Source organism: Canis aureus, chromosome 30, assembly GCF_053574225.1.
Source record: "Canis aureus isolate CA01 chromosome 30, VMU_Caureus_v.1.0, whole genome shotgun sequence".
NCBI classification, from domain to species: domain Eukaryota; kingdom Metazoa; phylum Chordata; class Mammalia; order Carnivora; family Canidae; genus Canis; species Canis aureus.
The window spans coordinates 37801982-37807251 of NC_135640.1; the positions used below are offsets into that span (position 1 = coordinate 37801982).

At 56.5% G+C, this 5270-nt stretch overlaps 1 long non-coding RNA gene across 1 annotated transcript; it reads right to left on the reverse strand.

Moving 5' to 3' along the window:
* Positions 1 to 1993: 1993 nt before the first annotated feature.
* On the reverse strand, positions 1994 to 4876 carry LOC144301667 (uncharacterized). Its single transcript, XR_013368407.1, has 3 exons — positions 4663 to 4876; positions 4255 to 4436; positions 1994 to 2624 (listed from the first exon to the last, which is right to left on the reverse strand). It is a non-coding gene; the product is annotated as an uncharacterized LOC144301667 (long non-coding RNA).
* Between the last annotated feature and the right edge of the window lie 394 nt (positions 4877 to 5270).

Sequence of the window (5270 nt, forward strand, 5' to 3'; positions counted from 1 at the left end):
GACTCACCCAGGAAAGACGCCCTGCCCTGGCCCCCAGCCTGGGGAACTGTGCACCTTCCCTCCTGAGCCCCGGGGGCGGCGGCTCTTCGCCCCTCGTCCCCAGCCTGCATGGAAATCAGAGGACCGGCCACATACCCAGAGCAGGGAACCTGTCCCTGGCCTGGTGACCGGGTCAGGTTCTTGACAATAGGAAACCAAGGTGGCGATTTCACCACCCGGAAGGTGGCGCGGCCTGGTTTTCAGGGCCCTGCGTACTTTACCCGAGGATGTTTGGAAAAGGAACTTGCTATTTTCCGTTGCCAAGCTGTGTAAGGGGGGTTGCCGAGAAGCCACGGCTGGGGATGGAGGGGGCCGGGCTTTTGTTTTTGTTTTTGTTTTTTGTTTTTGGAAAAGACAGTGCTGCTGTGAAATGTGAAAGCCAAGGGCTAGGAAGACAAGTGCGGGAATCCTGGGCTCCCTCCATGATTTGGGGGGGGGGGTCACCGTCAGGATGCTGAGTGTGCAGATGGCATGAGCTGAAGTGACAAGTCACCCTGGTGGGACGCGGCCAACAGATGCTGAGGGACACGAGCTCCTTGTGCAGAAAACCTTAAGGGAGGAAGGGTGCTGCTGGCTCGCAGCTGGGTGCTCTGGGGATGCTCGTCCCGGTGCTGCGGCGCCTGGCTGGTGGCAGGTCCACGAGACCAGGATGCTTCCAGATGAAGAGCAGATGGAGAGTAGGGAGCAAGTTCCAGTGGCAACACGCAGGACTGAGATAAGATGGGGAAAAGGGGCAGCCCTGGTGGCCCAGCGGTTTAACGCCGCCAACTTTGGCCCAGGGCCTGATCCTGGAGACCCGGGATCGAGTCCCACATCGGGCTCCCTGCATGGAGCCTGCTTCTCCCTCTGCCTGTGTCTCTGCCTCTCTCTGTGTGTCTCTCATGATTAAATAAATAAAATCTAAAAAAAATTAAAAGACAGGGAAAAGGTTCTGTCCCCAAAGCCCAAGCCCGCAACAGCTCATGGTGCCAGATGACATCAGGCTCACATTGCCTGTGTCTCCACGGACGGGCACCCACCGAGGGCCAGGCCTGCTCCCTGTCCACACGCAGAGTTGTCAACCCCACACTCATCTCTGAGGCAGGTGCAAAGTCTTTGGTGTGAGGCCTGGAAGCAGCACGGTTCACAGAGCTGGTGAGGCCAGAGCAGAATTTGAACTCACATCTGTGCAAGAGGAGGGCCGAGCCCCTTGCCTTCTGTGATTTGCCCACGCTTAGGCTTAGTCTCCTATTTGCCTCCAGCTTCCCTGTCCTCTCCCTCTCACCCCTGCTCATCCTTTCCTTCCTCACCTGTCCTCCCCACCTCAATCCAGCCCATCTGCCCAGCGTCCACCCCAGTCCCGCACGGACCACGCATGCTGCACGCGCTGTGCCCTTGGAGGCATGTGAGTGTGGCTCACTAAATAGCATGAGAGGGGTGATGCCTCATGGTTTCCGCTTAAAAATCAGGTGAGCCGAACGCTTGTCTCATCTCTCTTTGGTGGGTTTCTGCTTCTGGGTAACAGTCAATTAATTATTTCAGACAAACCCTGCTCACCCGTGATTCCAGGAGAGGGGCTTCCAGAGGGAGAGGGGCCTGCCTCGCTGGGTGTCTGAGGACGTGCTAGCAGGTGGGATGGAAGGGGAGACCAGGATTTCTGGAGTTGGAGTCCGGCTCTGCCACTTGCTGCTCAGCATCCCAGGGGGACGTATCCACTCTGTGAGCCTCAATCTTTCCATCTGTTAAGCGGGCGGATGGTCAGTACCCACTTCCCAGTGTGGTTGCGAGGGTTCCCTGAAGAGCACCTGCCAGACTCATAGCACAGAACTGGGAAGCGCCGTAGCTCCTCGCAGCAGACCAGTGAGGCCTGTGGCCCCCTTCCCAGAATTGTATACTTAAATACCCTAAATATAATTCAGAAGGATAACAAACAACACACCAGTATCAAAATGGGTACTGAATTATAATTGCAGAAAAGCAATGTATGTGCTTCTTTACTGATGCATTTGTAGTAAGATCCAGTGGCAGGTCTAATAACCACTGCAGTTTCGGAGCAGAGAGGAGCAGGGGCTGGATTTCCAGATTCCACGCAGAAATAACGGGGTATAAAATATCTCGGATTCCATCGGTGATGACATCCCGAGTCCTGCTAAAACTGCTGTAATTTGTTGCTTCCATTCAATAATCAAAGGAAATGCAACACTTCAATGTGAAAATAAAACCACAGCTTTTCCCACCCGAGCTCACTCTGGGGAGCCCCTTCTCTGGGCCCTGGGTGACCCCCCAGCCCTCGGCAGCAGGGGCGGCAGGGAAAGGACTCCCACCGCGTCTGAGCTGGGACCTCCTGGGCAGTGAAGATGTCAGAGAAGAATTTTGCATTTTACCTTTTTGTTCTTGCAGTTCTCCTAAGAATCAAGTCCCAGGGCACGGCATTTCAGACGCGGTGATTTTCCCCAAGCACACCATTTCTCTACCTGAATATTAACTTCACAGATACTCTCATCTCTCAGAGAAAAGCCGTGGGTGGAACATTCTTTTAAATGTCAAATCCGAAATGAATCTGCAGGGCACAGCCTCCAGAAAGCTCTGTGTTCTCCAGCAGCAGCCTGTTCAGGAAGCAAAGGGATGTGCAAACCCTTTCTTGTCACTATTTCGGTAATGTTTTCAAGTTTTCAGAGTTGTGAGTTTGTTGGGGTGCAAGGGTTTTTAGAAGCTCTTCCCTCCTCCATCAGTACTCTTCCTCCCTGTCTCCAAGCTGTCACCAGGTACCCCCTAAATGGTCCCATCTGGGAGGCCGATCTCCAAACATCCAGTAGTAAAGCCTGATGTTGGGTTCACCTAACATCTCTGCCCCTGTTCTCTTGCCTCCTGGGAACCGCCCTCCTCAACCAGGGAATGACCTCAAACCCCTCAGTCCAGGGGTAGGCATGAGACCTGAGCAGGCCCAGGCCCAGCTCCTCTCCTTAGACAAATACAGACACTAAGAAAGAGGGGACTTCTCTCCTGAAATCAAAAGCACCAAGAATCCTGGAACTTGGGGTGCCGAGGGCCACTGTGTCTCTGTTGGAGATCCTCTGGTGGAGAACGAAGCTATCACAGAGAAAGCAGGAAAGCCAAAAGACAGCAAGAAACAAAATCCTGACACCTGGACCCTTGATCCAGCTGTTCCTGAAGCCTCTTTCCCAGTCTCACAAAGGACCCGAGCTGAGCCCCCTCTGAAGCTTCAGGAGTTTGAAGTCTGCACATGCACATGAATCTATCCTGTTGGTTATACCTCGTAGTAATGTCCTGATGAGCAACCACTGTCTTCAGTGGGAGGCTCTGTCCAGAGTCCCAGAGGCCACCAGAAGCCACACGGTGGGACAGCTCACAGGTTCAGGGGCCACACCCAGGCCCCTACCTTACAAGTAGAAGCACAGTGAGAAGCTTCCCTGTTTCTGAGATTGCAGGGCCTTCTCCTTCTGGGGTCCCCCCACTGTCCATTCCTCTCCTGGGGGCCATGAGGACATTGTTCGGCCCTGCTTCCAAACCTCCCCAGGCGACACAGCAGGGACCATGATGTAAGGGCTCAGCCTGGCCGCTGACCCATCCTGCCCACAGTGGGCCCCTCCTGGGAGCAGGGCCTGGGCCTGGGGCTCCAAGCTGCCGTGTGTGCAGGGGGCACCTCCATCCTGGGTCAGCTCCTGGGAAGTGCCGCCACTGCCCTGGGGAGAAGGAGGCCTCAGGGGCAAGACCCAGGCCTCTGTCCCCAGCAAGGGCTCACTGCATTTCTGACCCAGGTTCCTCCTGGGCCTTGGAATCCCAGGCCTGAGGCCCTACCTGCCCGGAGCACCCTGGGGCTGAGTCTGGAAGGGGCTGCCTGGAAGGGGCTGCCTGGAAGGGGCTGCCCACACACGCTGCACACGCCAGGAGTCCTCCTGCCTGAGCACGTCTGCAGGGCCAGGAGGGAAGAGGGGAGTTGGTCCTGGCAGGAGCCCCCAGCCTCTGGCTCCCAGGAATGGCACCCAGGCCTGAAGGAGCCGGGGCCTCATTCAGCAGGTCCATGGAGCGCTCACCTCCCCCCTGAGGGCACCTCTGCACCAGCCCCCCCACACACACACACACCAGCCCCTGAACAGCCACCTTGGCACAAACTCCCTGACAGATGAGAGCATTTGTAGGATCGAAGCTCACGGGCACTTCTGTTCCCCACAACCCCTACATATCTCCTTTCAGGCATGACCCAGAGCCTGTCACCTGAGAGGAAGTCTCTGCTTGGTCTGGGACCACGGGCCCCTCTGAATGGGATGAGACAACAAGGCAGCTCGTCCCCATCTGTTGAGATTCCTCAAACATGGGCTGGAGATGGAGGGCACTTCCTCCTCCTGAGCAAGGTCGACGCCGAGTTCTCTCAACGAATGTTCTGAGGGAAACAAAGCCTGCAGGGCAGAGTATTTGTGGGATCTGGGAGGTGCAGGAGGGCCCCGACTCCCAGGCACAGACCAGAGGGGTCCACCACACATCCTGCTGGTGAGACGCTCCCAGGCGTGCTCTGTAAAGCCAAACCCCCCCGAGTCCTCAGGTTCATGACATGAGGGTGAGGACACTAAATCCCAAGGCTCTGCCATCCGTTTATAGAAATCCCCACCAGAAGTCTGGCCTTACCACCTCCAGGGAAGCTCTGTGGGTGCCTGTGCCCTGACTTAGACTTTGAAGGGTCCTCCATCCACTGCTAGGGTGACAAATCGAGTGGGCTCCCGCATCCAGGCCTCACGGGCAGCACACCCTTCTGGAAGGGCAGGCTATTCCCACCCGCCCAGAGCGAGGAGGCTGCTCCAGGCTCCATCATGGACCCCAAACTGTCAGGTGAGGGGGAAAGTCTGCTGGCCACCCACAGGCCCTGTGTGCATTGACAGTGAATGGCCCAGACCCACAAAGGGAGGGACAGGACCCTTTGTGAGCTGGGGGCCGTGGTGCACATGAGACACAACCCCCACAGCTCCTGGTCCCCAGCCCTGTCCCCCGCTTCTTTGCTGGATCCAGACCCCTGTCCTTCCAAACCTGTGTCTTGAGCTTCTCTCCAGGATGTGGTCTCTCCAGGCAGGTGTGACTTCATGCAGAGTGAGGTAACAGAGACCCGGTTGGTGCTTGGTGTCCACGCTGGCTTAAATAGCATCCCCCCAAATCACAGCTGCCTGGAACCTCAGAAGGTGAGCCTGTTTGGAAATAGGGTCTTTGCAGACATAGTTAGCTGGCATCCCTTCTGGCCTGTC